The sequence below is a fragment of the Artibeus jamaicensis genome, unplaced genomic scaffold (genome assembly GCF_021234435.1).
Source record: "Artibeus jamaicensis isolate MK-2021 breed Jamaican fruit bat unplaced genomic scaffold, CSHL_Jam_final scaffold_3307, whole genome shotgun sequence".
Taxonomy (NCBI): Eukaryota; Metazoa; Chordata; class Mammalia; order Chiroptera; family Phyllostomidae; genus Artibeus; species Artibeus jamaicensis.
Window position 1 is genome coordinate 7,268,037 of NW_026522040.1, and position 17,831 is coordinate 7,285,867.

General features: G+C 46.6%; 1 long non-coding RNA gene across 1 annotated transcript; it reads right to left on the minus strand.

The window, feature by feature from the left end:
* Window positions 1-10,118: 10,118 nt before the first annotated feature.
* On the minus strand, window positions 10,119-15,945 carry LOC128626140 (uncharacterized). The gene is made up of 3 exons (XR_008390065.1): window positions 15,675-15,945; window positions 12,659-12,740; window positions 10,119-10,240 (listed from the first exon to the last, which is right to left on the minus strand). It is a non-coding gene; the product is annotated as an uncharacterized LOC128626140 (long non-coding RNA).
* Window positions 15,946-17,831: the final 1,886 nt, after the last annotated feature.

Here is a 17,831-nt window from a genome sequence, read left to right on the forward strand (position 1 = left end):
CTCTGACATCCACAGTAAATACAGAGTAATCTTTTTATTTTTTAATGAATAATCTTAAAGGGTTTTTATTACCTCTCACTACCCTCTTCTGCTTGTGTCAACTTCCATTCCATTCTTCACCCTTCCCTGGCCGATTCACCTGGGGCATCTTTCGAGGCACCCCTCCCCACGCTCAGCCTGCCTTTCCCCCATTCTGGATCCTTCACAAAAGGCTACCTCCAAGCTTTAGTTCTCTTACCAGAGGAAGAACTAGCTGCCTTTGCTAGCTCCTCACAAAATTAGCAAAAACCTCAGCACTCATTTACAGGAATTACCCTTGCGAAGGATAAACAGGGAATCAGGATCCCTGAGAGGCTTCTTATCGAAATGTTCATTCAGAACCCGAAACTGCTTTGGTTAAATTGTTTTAAGTGGACTACCAAAGTTATAACACATATTTAACTAAAGTAACAAATACAAAACCAACGAATTCCAAAGAGGCGGTTTAATAGAAGTGTCCCATGAACCATAGTCACCTTTTACCTCTACCAGCTTTACGTCTCAGAACAACCCTTGGAAAAGGCACTACGCTATTTTACACTGCCTTATGAGTTTCCCAGAACAGAAAGAACCAACCTTCTTACACACAAATTAAGAACAAATAAAAATTGTGCTCCCTGCAGTATAAAGTGAAAAACCAAGGGAATTTGATGAAGCTAAGATTTAGTTCTGAATGAACCACTCATCTGTAAAGCGTCATGGTTTCCTTCAAAATTCTTTGAAACCGGGCAACAGTATCCCTGAAAACATCCACTCCCTTACCGGCCCGAGCACCTAGCAGGCACCAGAAGCTGGGCACTGTGAGCAAGACAGGACTATCTCTCACCCCACAGAGGGCATGCACATCGGTAGGAAATGTGGTCATTCAGCCTTCTCCACAACTTCTTACATGTATTTGAAAAAAATAAAAATAAATAGATAGAATGTGCCCCTGCGAGAGGCCAAGAGTTCATTAGGTTGGTTGAAGGGAGATACTAAGCTTGCATTCACTGACTTCTTTCTTTATTTTTTTAAGTAAACGTTTAAATACATAATCTTTTTTAAAAAATATTTTATTTATTTATTTTTAGAGAAAGAGGAAGGGAAGGAGAAAGAGAGGGAGAGAAACGTCAATGTGTGCTTGCTTCTCATATGCCCTCTACTGAGGACCTGGCCCACAACCCAGGCATGTGCCCTGACTGGGAGTCGAACCAGCGACCCTTTGCTTCTCAGGCTGGCACTCAATCCACTGAGCCACACCAGCCAGGGCAATATATAATCTTTATTATATATTTTTCCATTACCATTTATTCTCCTTCTATCTTCCTCCCCCCATCACCATCTTGAGTCATTCAGTGAGCCAAGTACTGGTTCCGGCTTCTACTGGGAAAGGGCAATGGTTTTCATCTCTGGCATCTGAATAAATGTCCCACTCATGATGTAGGTGCACCCTCTGCCTCCCAACTATAGGTTTCTTCGCACTTGGAATCTGTGCCGTGTCTACTCACTGCTCAGATGCGCAATTATCCGGTTTACAGGGCACGTAAATGTCACAGGAAAGGGTTGCTGTTACTATGCCCCGAGGGCCGGGGCAGAAACCAAACAGAATGATCTCAAGATGACGGCTGATGGTCCAGGAAAATTCTAGAGAATTCAGGTGGACAACCAAACCCATTCCCATCCCCTGGGTGAAATATTTTGGCTTGACCTGAGACTATTCTCTGGCTTTCCTCACCTTTTGGAGTGAATATAGTTGGGACTTAAGGTTTCCTCCACTTTGCCTCACTTACAGTTTAGGTCTTGACAACCTACGTTTCATTAATATTCTCCACCCCTTACCCTACTTTCCTTTACTTGCATTGATGGCAGAGGCTATTTTCCACCCCCATCATCCTGGTCTTGAGTACTGGCAAAATGTGTAGAAACTTCTCGGGAATCACTGGAGACAGGAGAGATTAGGGGAGAAAGCAGTCACTGTGAATCACTATCAAATTACAACGTCTCAAACAGGAGCGTTAAACGTGCCACGCAGGGAGCAATAATCCCCCTTCAGGTTCTCACCACACAGCGAGCTCCTGAGTCCTGCAGACGGCAGAACAGAAAGTGTTCCAGCTGGAGGGAAATGCAACCCCTGGGAGGGGACGAATCTGCCTATTTCCCAAACGACGTCTGAGTGGTGAACGCTGGGAGCATACTTGCCCAGGCCTTTGCTACTTTTGAGCATCTGGGGGAGTGGCTGTTCCTCTGGCCCCACTCCCCAGAAACGGATGTTTTTAATGCAATCCAAAGTTCCACATGGAAAGTCCCAGGCCCATAAAACTGTTTTCGGGTCATGGAAAGCAGACCTTCCCTGCCCCAGTTATGATGTCGCCAGATCTCTGGAAGGATTCAAGTCTTACCATGGCAGTGATCCCAGTTACCTGTGTGTAGGCTTCCTGTGGAAGAGAGAGAATAATCTTTTTATTTTTAACCCTTGCCTGAGAACATGCTCAATGATTTTAGAGAGAGGGGAAGGAAGGGAGAGAGAGACCGAGAGAAACATCAATGTGTAAGAGAAACATCATTTGGTTGTCTCTCACAGGCGCCTGACTGGGGACCGAACCCACAACCGAGGCGTGTGCCCCCGACCAGGAATCAAACCTGTGACCCTTTGGTTTATGGAATGACACTCCAACCAGCTGAGCCACACTGGCCAGGGTGAGAATAACCTATTTAACAGCAAAAATTTACTGAAAAACTAACAAGGAAAGAAGTTAAGTGGTGGCTCAAGAATAAAAAGAGCAGAAAATCTGGGTATAGCCTAATGATGGAGAAAGAAAACTAGTTAATATAACTGTGGTCTCCTTATAGATTAACAATCTCCCCTCGCCCCCACACCACCACCAAATTGAGAGAGGCTGGCTAGGAAATGAATAATCAGCTCATGGAAAACAAGAGAAAGAAAAAATTTTCAATGTAGGTGCCCCTAACGATCACTGCATTGTCTCAGTAGAGGCAGAAAAGCCCAGCTGGGCTAGCCATTGTTCCTATCTTTAGGCTGAATTGACAAAGATTACTCCATGGGAACAGGACACATGCTCAACTAGAGAAGAGGACATTTAAAAACTGTTGAGAGGGAGCATTTAACCCAGGCTCTCACTGGCTGGTCCTTGAGAGCTTGGAGGTGAGGAGGGAGTGGGAGTGAGGGTGGAGTGAACAGGATGTCACAGTGGGAATGGGGACAGCGGGCAGAAAGCCTGTGGAGCAGGCGATGACACCACAGGACTGTCCCAGGGTACAAGTGGTGTTGCCAGGGACTTGCTTCCCCAAGAGCTAGGGTGGTGTGGGACCAGCAGAGCAAAGGAGCCTCCAGCAGCAGCCCCAGTGTGAGGCGGGAGTAGGAGACAGTGGAGATGGTCAGGGAGGCTGAAAAGCAACATCAGAGCCCATGGGGCAGCTGGTATCCAGGCGGCCAACGTTCCAGTACAGTGGTCCCCAACGCTGTCAGACACAGCCACCTCTCAGGACAGATATTTCGTAATGTCTCTTTGATAATTCTGAAATAAAATTCAGTGATTACCATCCACCTACACATATTAAAAGTTGATATGCTGCCCAACTGTATTGTAAAGAGGGAGGACTACACTAGAAATATATATTGCAACATGTAAGTGCTCTCGCATGACTATTAGAAGTCACAGTGAAGTCTAATCAGAAGCTTGTACCCAGAGTGCAGTAGTTAGAAAAAAAGGTCTCGGAGTTTATTGAATTGGCTAGTCAAAAACAGTAAAGTCCCACTATAGATTGATAAGTGGGGTGTCAAATAGTCAACTGGAGTGGGGTGGTGTTATTATGTAGTTAATTAAAATCCCTGGGGATAGGCTGGTCAACAGCGGTGGGGGGGGGGCGGGTGCCGGGAGCCGCAAATTCAATCCACTGGCGTCCCTGTTGCAATGGGGTGCCACCTGGTGGCAGTTGTCTGCTCTGCTTACATAAGCATGTGAAAGAATCTGGCTCGTAGGCTGCCTGGGCCCCTTGGCTTGCCAATCAGGCTGGGCTGAGCCTGCAACCCAAGTGTCAGTGTTGCCAGCTGACAAGGTATAGGCAGGATGGGTATTGACCCCTGTGGGAAGAGGCTCAGATGGCATTACCCTACGGCCCTCTGGACTTTGAGAATTACCTACCAGCTGCCCAAAGCTCATACGAAGCTGTTCTAGGCTTTACTGTTGTTGGTGTCTACTCAGTACCAACAGAAATCCCCAGTTTGGGGTGCAGTCAAGAGGAAACTTTATTCAGTGCAAAACAATTCAATCATGATACATCACAGCTGTGAAAACAGCACCTTGGTGGAACAGCTCAATTGTGACACAGCATGGCTGTGCAGCAATGCTGGGGCCAGGCCCCTCCAGCTGCTCTGGTCTGCTCTGCTGAGACATCTTTGGTGCTGCAGCTTCGGTCAAGAAACCATAGTCTTAGATGGAAAGGGAAAGTACTCTCTCAGAGCCAAAGGGGAGCTGCCTCACGGAGACAGAAGTCCCTATCTCTGATCCCTGATTGGTCTGGCCTCATGCAAATGAGGACTCCAAATCATCAAAGTTTGATTGGTCCCAAAGGTTTTCTCCTGATTGGTCAGAACAGAGCCACTCTGATGGGTTGGTGAAAATGTTGATGGGGATATAACTGCACAACTCCAATTGGATGGGGAAAGCCTCAGTCCTAATGGGTGAAATAGGATTCCAGGAACTCCTTTATTTATTTATTTATTTTAATTTATTTTTTAGAGAGAGGGAAAGGGAGGGAGAAAGAGAGGGAGAGAAGCATCAGCCTGTGAGAGAAACAACAACGGGTTGCTTCTCACATGCCTCCAACCAAGGACCAGACTTGCAACCTAGGTATGTGCCCTGACTCAGAACTGGCAAACTTTCAGTTTGTAGGATGGTGCCCAGCCCACTGAGCACACACCAGTCAGCCTGCTCGTGAGCAGAATGGGATTCAGCCAGCTGCCACTGAACACAGGGATATCACAAAGATTGATGGGGAAAGGAAAAGGTCCTTATTGAAAGGTTACCCAATTTGGGAGAGTGGGAATCCCCTGGCTCCAGGCCAACCTCTTCTGCAAAGCACAGAAGGAACCCAGCCACGCCCAGAGCCAGAGTCAGTGTCCAGACACTCTGCTCCATTCTTACTCATCTTCTGCGGCCCAAGGCTGTTACACAAACAAATCTCTGGCTTCAGGCTCCTTCTCTCCCTGGAGTGCATGCACTTGTGGGGCCGGCTTCACCAAGCCTTGCTGTAGCTCCTCCGTCCCCCAGGGCCTGGCCACCGCTGACCACACTGCTGGTCATACAAGGAGGGGCTCCATCTGTGGAGCTCGGTGCCCACTGCTGCTTGCGCCCCAGGACTGGCAATTGTTCTGGTCCCCATGTCCCTGTGCTGATCTCAGAGTGAGAGAAGAAATACGTCTGGGACCCCTGTGGCATGGTGCTGCAGTGTCCCTCGGGTAGTTACTGGTAGGGTGCGGCCCAGTGTGGACTTGCCCTTGGTGTAAACTGGCTCCCGACAAGGTGAGCCAGGGGCAAAAGGTAAAAAAGGGTGAGCAAAGCCTGGCATCCACCAGGTCCTGTGAGCACTCTGGCCTTCTGGCCCAGGAAGGAAAAAAGAAAGGCAAGTCTCCACCCAAACTCTGTTTAAAAGTCCAGGCCCAACATCCCACAAGCAGCAGATGTGTCCACATTCCCAGCCAGTCCAGGCCAGCATCCTCCAGGCTTGCCAGCCTGCACAGCACCTCTGCCCCTCCTCCTGCTGTCACGTAAACCTGCACAGTACACATGCACTGTGGCCTTTTCAGCCCGCATGTACTCTGTGTAGGCTTTGTCCTGCTGTTTGTCCTGCTGCTTCTCAAGCAATACTGGTTTGTGCACCCTCACCCGGGGTATGGAAATCTGTCAAGGGCCAGCTGCACTTTCAATCCCACCACCTCCGGCACTTCCAGAACCACCTCAGGGTTCCCTCCCCTCTGCCCAGCAATCTGGCCAGATCCTCACTGCAAGGATGGCAGGAACTCCTTCATAATAACGTCAGGCATGGGTGACAGAAACACGGTGTAGAAAGCGGGTTCCGTGCAGGCTTCTCTTTGAAGTGCAGTTTGCATAAGAGGCCCTTGTGCAGAAAAAATGGATGCCAGGCTCTGGTTGGTTGGTTTGTTTTCATCTGAGCCTGGTGAGCCACTGCGAGCCCTTTTTTAGTAGGTATCTTCTTTCTCAGGGTCCATGGAAGTATAGCTCATAATAACAGCCCTCTCAGACAATAACGAGAATCACATTAGAGTGTAGATGTGAAGACACTTTTAAAAAATCAAAGCATTTACAAATGGCATATCCTGAGTATGAGCGTGTGACAATCCCATGCCACCAGGGGCCACATTCTTCTTGCATCTAGATATGACCCTTCAATGGCTGGGGGGGGGGGGACGTGACAAAAATTCCTTTCCATCTTTGTGCAAGCCGATGTGCTTGACTAGAGACTTTAGGGAGCTTTAGAACAAATTCAGAACAAACTATGAATATTTCTCTGTATGTCATGGACCTCTGGTGTACTTCCGGTTACTAATGCAACTATCAACATTCAAAAACATTGTTTTGTTTGGGGATAATTAAAATTTTAGTGAATTTGTCCTGGCTGGTGTGGCTCAGTGGATTAAGTACCAACCTGTGAACCAAAGGGTCTCCGGTTTGATTCCTAGTCAGGGCACATACCTAGGTTGTGGGCCAGGTCCCCAGTGGGGGGTGTATTAGAGGCAACCACACTTTGATGTTTCTCCGTCTCTTTTTCCCTCCTTTCTCCTCTCTCTAAAAATAACTAATTAAAAAAAAATCCATATCTCCAATGGGGAAATTAATCGATTTACCCTGCAGGTCAGGCAGGAATCAGAGCAAAACCCAAAACTGCCACTTGTCCGAATATCCCAAGGTTGTTACCTCTCTGGCTGCTCTAAGTTAGAGCTCCCATAGGTGGCCTTGACCTTAATGCTTCAAAGTTCTCACTGTAAATGCCCATTTTAGCAAACTTTATCACTCTCTGGTTGTTTCCCTCTTTTGAAACCACATTTGTGGCTTTCTCAAGATTGACCTGCTATGGAATTTCTTTTTTAAGCCTGACAAGGAAGATTTGAGTGTCGTGATAGGCACGGGTGTGGTTGGACTTCGTGGTGAGGGAGAGATTGGGCTCCCGCCACAGCCTGGGCAGGTGGGGGTGTAGAGCGAGGGAGCAGGTGGGGGCCGGCAGACGGAAAGTGACGAGAGTAAATACCAGGGGCAAGGGGAATCCTTGCTGAAGATAAGACCCCTTATGGTTTGTTTTCTAAATGAGTGACCTGTGCTTCTGAGAGGTCGTTAGTGGATCCCTTGGCACCCCCAAGATGCAGGTCAGGACCCTCATTTCTGCAGTCAGTGTCCCCAGCTGCTCCGCTTCCTCTCCCTGCTGTCTCATCACCATTATTAATCTTAATTGGCCAGCTGTTTATTATTAATTTTTAAGACTTAAGGACATTCATGAAGTTTACCTAGCCCCACCACACAGTTTTAAGTGGGTCCATCTTGGCATGATTCCTTGAGGAAATTTTCTCTGAATTCCACTTCAGAAACTTTCAGGTGTATTCCTACATTGTTTTGGGGGGTTGTTTTTGCAAATGTCATGTCCTGGTGGGCTCCAACTGACTCTGGATACCAAAGTTTTGTTCCTTTTCTCTTTTAAGTGATGTATTTATTGGCCATTAAAAGGTTTACCAATCTCTTGTGTGGTGGAATTATCATCTAAGAGTCTCTGGGAAATTAATTTCAGTGATAAGTCCATTCAGCAAACGTTGTGGTTTCTTCCCTTGTTTGGGGGGAGGAACAACGTGGGGGCAACCAGAGCCGGCTACGGCAGACGTGGCCTTTGACTGGGCGTCTAGCAGGATCCGGGCGCCAGAGGACACACACGCAACTAAGACGCCAATTGTTGCTGTGTTTGCTGACCCGGCGTCCACTTTTCCGGGAACAGCACATCAATTAGACTTCATGGTTGTAAACACAGGAAGTGACAGGCCAGACTAAGCCAAAGGGAACCTGCTGGAAGACTAGTGGGAAGTCTTTTCAACAATTCAAAGTAAAGGAAACCAGGCCTGGGGGATAGGCAGGAGCCAAAAGAGAAGAAATAACCTGGATGGAAACCCAGCAACTGGCACACAGCCAGAGCCACCTGGTTAGGATGCTGCCCCCACTGTCACATCTTCCTGGGGATGAGTGACATCTCTGCTCAAAATTCAGGAAGGAGCCTCGGCTGCTGTGGCTTCAGTGGATTGAGTGCTGTCCTGAGAACCAAAGGGTCACTGGTTTGATTCCCAGTCAAGACACATGCCTGGGTTGCAGACCAGGTCCCCAAGTTGGGAGTGTGTGAGAGGCAACCACACATTGATGTTTCTCTCCCTCTCTTTATCCCTCCCTTCCCCTCTCTCTAAAATAAGTACATAAAATCTTTTTAAAAAAATTTAGGAAGGAGCAGCCAGTTAGCTAAGTCCATACAATGAATGGACATGAAGGCTAACAGGAGGGGATGGTTAGTGGAACGAGGAGAAAGAGAGGTGACTAGAAGAAGCCACCTTGAGAGGAGCAGTTTCCACTCTTTAGGGACACAGCCGGCCTTTTGTGACTAGGAGAGGGAATAATTGTCTGGATCCCGTTTTCCTCTCTCCCTCTGACCTCGTATCTGTGCCTCTCACTGGCCAAACCCACCTGGAAACCATTCGTCTCTTCTAAGTTCAGTTTCCAAATGTCTCTTAACAGCACCAACTATGCTCAGCTTACTTGACTGTAACATGCCAGAAGGAAGTCTGTTTTGTTTTTATTTTTATTAGAGGCAGGAAGAAACCCACAAATCCCAAGCACCCTCTCAGCTCAGCTGTTTTTGCTGGCCCAATCTAGACAGGAGTTACCACTTGGCCCAACTGGCGATGTGCAAGGGGAGGGCAGTCATGTTCCTCCTCCCTCCATCATTCTTTCCTACAGTGTGAACCATAGGACAGCAAGTCTGCCAGCCTTGATTTGCAGACCGAGTGGCTCAAACATCGTATCAACCTTAATGGCCTCTGTGTCTGCAAAATAGAGCTTGTCATCTCTCCCATACCCTCCCTGAAGGCAGGCAACTCGTCCCTCTGTCCTGTTCTAACACCCCAGCATCAAGCACAGTGTCTGGCACCTAGCAGGAACTCGACAGATGCTTACTCAGTGTTAAGGTAGTGTTTTCCAGGTAATATTCCCCACTTGTCCAGAGGTTGGCCAAAGCCCCTGCCCTATCCCTAATATGCACAGACATGGCGTCTTCCAGTTTGCTCTCATTAAGTCCTGGGTGAGAAGAGTCGTATAGATAAAGACCCCCAGTGGTGGGTGGTCACCATCTTCCTTACCAGAAGCCATGTCTTCATTAGCAACCAAACCCTGCGTGGCCCAGGGCAGGCCTTCAGAACTTTACAGTGGGGCAGTAAAAACTCAATTTCTTGCTGGAGGTGAGGCAACACAAAGGCGTTTCCCAGTTGGCACCATCATTGTTAGGATCGTTCTCACACTGGACTTTGAGCAGCCCTGCCCGTTTTCCCTTCTCCCCGTGAAAGAGGAAGCTGGATTTCTCACCAGGCCCTTTCCCCTCTGGACTGACTTTCTTAGCTTTGCTTGGCTGCTTTTGGAATTTTAACTGAGCAGAAGGAAGTTTTTCCCACTTATTTCCCCAAGGAGTGACCTCCTGCTCCTTATCAGTCCTTCCCCACCTGGGAGCTGTGTGCCCGCCCCCCTCATCCCCATAGCATACCCTACAACAATCAGGGACTCACTTGGAGGTTTATTGGTGGAGGAACAGGAGCACCTTGTTTTAAACACCATCTTACTCCTCCCCCGGTCATTCGGCCCACAGTGGGAAAATGGCGTTATGGGAGGTGTAGCCAGTACACTGCAAAAGCCAGAAAGAGCGCCCCATGTGGCAAGGTGTCAGCGTCCTGGTAAGCTCTCTCCGAAGGGGCTGGCTGCAGGAACGAGTGGGAAGTAGTCATCTGGCTTCTCCGGCTCCCTGAGGCTGTGGCTCGAGGAGGCTCCCATGGGCATATTCAAACTGACTAGAGATGCCACTGGCAAGGGTGTCGTGTGGTAGCTGTTGGAATCACTGATACCGGTCTCAGTGTCTGTGTTTCCGTTGGAACCCAGGAATCGGGGGGTCACTGAAAACAAAAGAAGAAAGCATTGATAAAAATTTAATTTAAAACTGCCATTTAATTATGTCTTTTCCAGCATGAGTGCCTTAAACACAGATGTGAATGTGGAAATGATCGGTAGTGACAATACATCTGTATGGTATGATTCTAAGAATGAATTTGTAATGCCGAGCTAGTGGTCCCCTGAATGGAGAAAACCCCCACAGCTATCACTTGGGGGATGGGGGAAGTGGAGCGGGGCCATGGAGGGTTACTTTGCATATCTGAAGAACGTGGCCAGTGCTTTAGTAATGTTATAAACTGCCTGCTCAGTGCCAGGGAGATGGGCACGACTGTAACCTGCGATGTGTGACGCAATGTAGCCGGAGGGGCTTCTTGCACCTGTGTAAGCTGCATGAGCAGCTTGGAGGTGACTCCTACGTCAAGGGGCCACGCTAGCCCAGACTAACAATGGCAGCTGAGAAAGGCAGAAGAAGCCAGAGTGCTGGCAGACCTAACCCAGTGTGGGAGGAGTTGGAAATGGGGTCACGGAGGAAGATCCGTGCTGGGATTTAAACCCAGGAGCCCGCAGCCATGCTGGGGCTTATCCTGCCGTTTGAGTGTGGAAAAGGAGCTCATGCGCTCTCCCACTCTCTCCAGCACCACCCCCCCCACCCCGCCCCCTGTGCACCAAGCTCTCCTTAGCCATGCTAGAGCTCTGGCCCATGTGGGAAGGAGAGTAGGAGAGCCACGAGAGGCTCTGGTCCCCCTGCTGTCTTGACCACACAGCTGGGAAGGAGAAGCCTCTTGACCCTGTAGCAGCAATGCGAGGTTTTGGCCATGCGATTGGAAAGGATGCAGAAGGATTCCCCAGCCCACTATGAAGAAGCAGTTTTGGATTGAAAGCATGAGTCTAGCGAGCAGAGCACAGACGACTGGAGGAAACCAGGACACAGATAGGAATCTGCCCAACTAAACTACAGACTTGTTTCCTTTCCTGAGAGACAGTACCTCTGACTGGCCTGTTTTGGCAAGGGGAGGCAGGACTGTGTGTTTGTGGATATTTCTTTCTTTCTAACGGGCATGGGATTTAATGCCTGTTGTTTAGAATTTCGCCATTGTTCTAAACCTGTATAACTTTTGAATAAATAGTTCCTTTCCTTCTCACAAGACTCTGGCATTGGGAGTCATGGTTATTCTTGGCAGTGGGCATTAGAGCCCAGGGCAATAGAAACTAGGGGATCTGTTACAAACTGAGTGGAGAAAGCCAAACAGGAGGGAGGCGGAGCTAAGGCCTGCTCTGCTGAAGTGGAACAGACACCCCCCCAAACCTTAACTGCTGCCTTTATGTGTTCAGAATCTAATGTGTTACGACTCAAAGGCAAAAAGTGAGCCCATTGGGATCTGCCTGATGCCCACTATAACTTGCCCAGAGTCAGCATGGGCACAAAGAAAACCTTCAGAGTTCTCCAAAACAGTAACAACTTAAAAATGCAACACATAGTGTGTCTAGAAAACACATAGTATGGCTAATGTTTTTAAATTTTGATTCCAAGGAAAATACATACTTCTTTTAAATAAAAAATTAAAACTATTTTAAAAGTGCCCCCCAAAATCCCTCTCACTGTATTTGAAAATTAATGCAATGAGGTTTTGTTTGTTTTTTCTTTTCATTTTTTGCAATGAGTTTTAAGTATAATTTTTTGAGTTAGTTAGCGAGAGACTGGCAATGTGGTTGAATAATCTAAAAAGAGCCACTCTTTGCCACAAAACACTTAGAAACTTAGATAACATATAGTTAACGTAATTTTAAATGCATCATTGAACTCACAAAAAGTAAAGAAGAATTAGAGGCCAAAAATGAAAGCCAGCGAAATGAGAACTGCAGCTGGGGCTGCCTGCGGGGCTTGCCAGTCTGGCTGACCGGGGCTCCGTGACACAGGACACAAAATCCTGGGCTCTTGCCAGGTGGGGAGTTTACCGAGGTATTTGCATAAATCCAGGTCTTTCAAAGCACATTCTCGGCAAAAGGGTACACCAGAAAGACATCCATCCACCCAGTGCCACAAGCATATCTGTATCAACCAGGATTCTGCGTCTAAAGGGAAGCCTCTTCTGAAAATTCCGGTCTACGGGTCTGCCCTCACGTGGTCTGTGGTCTGACACGTGGCCCAAGAACTCCCAAACTGAGAAGCTAATACAAAAAATTTCTCCCGAGTCGGTAATATCTTTGAAGTGCTTGACAGAAGAAAACTCCCAATGGTTCCTTGGGGTTTCCCCCCACCCCCAGTTTAGTCCCACAGATAAAGGCCTATCTGAGATAATGTGCTCGCAATAAAAAATGACGGCTACCGCCCTGGCTAGGTGGCTCAGTAGGCTGCAGCAAGGGCTGTGAGTTTGATCCCTGATCAGGGTGCATACCTAAGCTGCGGTTCAGTCCCCCACCTGGGCGTGTTCCAGAGGCGGACAGTTGACGTTCCTCTTTCACACTGACATTTCTCTCTCTCTCTCCCACTGTCTTCTCTCTCTAAAATCAATAAAAATATCCCCAGGTAGGGATTTAAAATAAATTCTAAAAAGAAAAACATCTTTTAAAAAATGACAGCTATGGACATCTGCAAGACCCATATGGCATCAGTATCTGTGAGAGAGGAAGTGGAGAGGCAACAGGGCATCCGATGTTCCTGAATCTCCCCCAGATTCTTGGCGAAAAGGGCAGCAGGCCAGTCCAAGAGGAAGGAAACCGGAAGTGCCTGTAAAGGGTCCTTCTGTGGTCAAATCTGAAGGGGCGGGGGCAGGATGTGCCTTGTGAACTCTCAAACCCATCATCAGAACACACTTCCTTGCAGGATGCGGCCTCACAGCAGGGAAAAATCACTGAAAATGGAATCCACACTGAGTAGGGCCGCAGCAGTAGAGGCAAAGGAAAGGGCAAGGTCAGCTAAAGATAAGACAGTGTCCCGTAAGGTCATTAACACTTCACAAAAACAACAGGAGAGAGCCCTAGAGCCAAACCCAGAGACCTACACTGACCCATCTGTCGTTCCTAAAGGTTGAGAAAAAACATTTCACATAAAAATAAACTGCATCAGAAAAGGTTCATAATCAAAACCCGCACAAAATTATACAAGGAAAGATATGAAGAGTTTTATTGCACACTAAAAAGTGCCGTGAAGCAAATGCAAAATGCAAAAGGCATTTCAAAATAAGCTAAAAGAAATTAAGAAAATGATAGAATACATGAAAGAACAAAACAAGTCACAATTTTAAATATTTATACGCGCAGTGATAAAACTGAGAAAACAGTTAAACATTTTAAAAAGAAATAGTCATTATTTCCAAAACAAAGCCTAACCAGAAAGAACATGAGAGCAAACAAACAAAGCACATAATACCTTGTCAGAAGTAGAACAATACAAGAAGGAAAGTTTAAAGAATAAAAAAGTCCCTGGCCAGGTAGTCCAGTTGGTTAGAAGGTTGTCCTAATACTCCAAGCTTGTGAGTTCAATCCTGATCAGGGTATCTATTAGAATCACCCAATGAATGCATAAATAAGCGGAACAGCAGATTGATGTCTATCTCTCCCCCTTTCTCTCTCTCAAAGTCTTTTAAAAATGAAAGTGGAATACCTATTAGACAAAGATAATCCAACATAGAGCTCTGGCTGGTGTGGCTCAACGGATTGGGTGCCAACCTGCAAATCAGGGGGTTGCTGGTTCAATTCCCAGTCAGGACACATGCCTGGGTTGTAGGCCAGATCCCCAGTTGGGGGCACGCAGGAGGCAACCACACATGGATGTTTTTCTCCCTCTCTTTCTCCCTTTCCCTCTCTCTTTAAATAAATAAATAAATAAATAAATAAATAAATAAATAAATAAAATCTTAAAAAACAAAGATAATCCAATGTACAAATAATAAGAGTACCCAAAGGAGAAAATTTTACATTATGATTTAAGAAACTATCTTGAAGTTAGAAAAAAGAAAAAGATCTGGTAAGTGCGTGTGAAGGCGGCCTGTGCCCTGGGAGAAGTGGGTCAGCAGGACCACCACTGGACCCTGGGTGGGGCTGAAAGCACTGGGAGAGAGGATGTGTGGAGCCCTTTGTGTGAGCTGCTGCCTCCTTCCCCTCAAGCTGAAAGACAGGGGCTTCCTGGGACCACCCAGAGAGGTTCGGCTGTGGCCCCTGGGCACTGGGAGACCCAGTAGGTGGGGGTAAAATTCCCACCCAGGAAACATGGAGGACAGGAGAGAGGGGAGAATGGGTTTCTTTGGTGGTGATGTGAAGTTGCTTCTGCATCCTAGAGGTATAGTGCTCCTCTCCAACGACCAAATTCTGGGAGGATATTACCTGAGGACCAGACACAGCTCCAGAGAGAAGGAGACAGAAAACCAGGGTGGAGCCATTGTAAACCCCACCCAAGAGGGGTCCCTTAAGAAATGAGGGGACTCTGACAGCTAGTGCCTGGGTACCACGAATCCCTGCAGAGCCAAGGCCTGAGAGGGCTGGTGGCCAAATGAAAGAAAGTTCTCACAGAGTCACCAGAGCCGCAGTCTGGAACCCAGGCTGAGGGAAGGGAGACGTGATCTGTTCAGAGTTTTGGTGATCTTTAGGAACTGGGCATTTGAATTTCAGAACCAATGCTGTGTTTGTTATTTAAATGGGCCCCGAGGACCTTTTATAGCCTAAGAGGGAGTCCGTAGGCTATGGGCCCTGTCTGGGGAACAAGCTTTTATTCAGAGGTAAGAGGAAAATTTCTCTCCCTGAAAAAATTATAAAGGAAGACAAAAATAAATTTGCATTTAGATGATGTCCAAAAGTTAAACTTGTTCAACATACCGGCTGCATGGTCTTGCTCTGGATTCCTATCACTCATCACACAAAGACTCTACTCTGATTGCTGAGCAAATTAGGAAGACTTTGCAGCCAGCAGCGGTCTCCCCTCTGGGATACTGTATCTCCTATTTTACAGGAAACATAGATGATAGGCAAAGAGAACTCAGGATTGTCTTACTCATGGGACCCTTGTGAGTTGGAAATGGAGATAGTCAGCATCTAACTCCACAAACCTGCTTTATTAACCCCATCCCTTCTGCTCAGCCCCTTCCACATGAAAACGCTGGGCTCAGTGTGGCGATTAGGGGGAGGGGAGGGAGGTGGGTGGAGGTGGAAAAGGGTATAAGGGGGATAAATGGTGGTAATGGAAAAATACAATAAAAAATCAACTATTAAAATTTTTTAAATAAATTAAAAACACTGGGGTTTGCCTAGGATATTCAGTTCAATCAGCCACAGACTGTTTTCAAGGACAGACTTACAATAACATTGAGAGGAAAGTCATATACACGACTATGTAGAATTAAAAAAAAAAAAACCCTGAGACCAGTTGGGAGAAGGTATCACTCACCCCACGCGCTCTGCACGGTGGGGAGGGTTGCTGGAGCTGCTGCACCGAGGACTCACCTGTCTGCTGTGAGCTGAGACCTTCCCGGGAAATGTGAGAAACTGCCGCTGGTTCGCTCAGCTTCCAACAGCATGGAGTCTTCACTGGGCTGGGAGGAGGGCGGAAGGTTGCTTACAGGCTGGACGGAGAAATTTATAGTCAGGTGACCACGTCTGCTCCCTGATGGCTCCCTGATGGTACTTGGCCTCCTCTGGCCAGAACCATGAAGAAACTTACTTGAGTCTTTCAGCCTAGTCCTGGGAACCTGTTCCTTAAACATCAAACCCCAGAATCATCAGAAAAAAAACAAGGCCTCAGGGAGGACCACCTCCTCTCTCTGATGGGCTGCTGTGGCTACTCTGACCAGAGCACAGGTCTGAAGGCTGAGAGGCGCAGCAGTAACTATAAAAACTGCCTTCGTAAACTGGTGATGGGGATCTAAAGCACACACCTGAAACAAAAGGAGGACGGTGCTGGAGAGTCTGGAACCTGCAGGTTTTAGGCAACCCAGTCACCAGAGTAAACTCAAAATGGATAAAGGACTTAAATGTAAGTTGTGACACCATAAAAGTCCCAGAGGAAAACATAGGCAGGAAAATTTCAGACATCCCACATAGCACTATTTTTGCTGATATGTCTCCTGGGGCAAGGGAAATAAAGAAAAAAAAATAAACAATTGGGACTACATTTGCTTATTTTAAAAACTTTTAAAAAGTTTCTGCACGGCTAAAGAAACCATCATCAAAATGAAAAGGGAACCGACTATATGGGAGAATGTATTTGCCAATGAGACATTGGACAAGGATTTGACCTCCAAAATACTCACACGGCCCAAACACCAAGAAGACAAACAACCCAATTAAAAAATGGGCAAAGGACCTGAACAGACACTTCTCCAAGGAGGACGTACAGAGGGCCCATAGACATGAAAGGATGCTCAGTATCACTAGCCAGCAGAGAGATGCAAATTAAAACCACAATGAGATACCACCTCACACCTGTCAGAACGGCCATCACTAACAAATCAACAAACAACTGCTGGTGAGGATGTGGAGAACAGGGAACCCTACTGCACCGCTGGTGGGGATACAGACTGGTGCAGTATGGAATTTTCTCAAAAAAAGTAAAAGTGGGACTGCCTTATGATCCAGTGATTCCACTGCTAGAAATACTAGAAATATACCCTAAGAATCCTAAAACACCAATTCAAAAGAACTTTTGCACTCCTGTGATCATAGCAGTGCTATTACAATAACCGAGTGTTGGAAATAACCCAAGTGCCCATCAGTAGATGAATGGATTAAAAAACTGGTACATTTACACAATGAAATACTTTGCAGCAGAAAGAAGCAATTCCTACCTTTTGCCATAGCATGGATGGAACTGGAGACTATTATGCTAAGTGAAATAAGCCAGTCAACAAAAGATAAATACCATATGACCTCATTTATAACTGGAAGCTAATGAACAAAATAAACTAATGGGAACAGGCTGAGAGCTGTAGGAGGGGAGGAGGGAGGGAGCCGTGGTGGGAGGAAGGGGGAGGGACTAGTCAAAGGGCACGTGTGAATGACTCATGGACATGCACAACGGAGTGGGAAAGACAGGTGGGCTGGGTGGAGGGGGGCAAAAAAATTGGGACGACTAGGATGGAATAAACAATGAAAACAAACCAGAAAACCCCAGTACATCACATTTACGTAGTGTTTTGAAATCAGCCTTCTTCATTTAATGAACATATTTTCATATCGTAGCAAATTTTGTGCAAATATAATTTTATATTTTAATATGTGAATATATCATGATTTCCTTAAAAATTCTGATGTGTAAAAAGCTTTCACAAACAGATTTAGAAAAATACAAAGCTACCAAAAGAAAAATGGCCAAAGAACAAACTAAACAGTGTGTAAAGAAAGAGATAACAATGTTTAAACTCACTGAAAATCAGACATGCCCCTTCTGTTTACCTATAGTTATTTAAAAAAAATGAACATCTGTAATTCTCAATTGTGATAAGAATGCAGTGATACAGGCATTTGTATTATTGGCAAGAGTATAATTTGGCATGAACTTTCTAGAAATAATCTGGCCATATGTATTAAAAACCTTAAAAATGTTCATACCCTTTGAATTCTACTTCTAAAAATCTACTCTGAGAAACAGGCAAACTGTGGGCA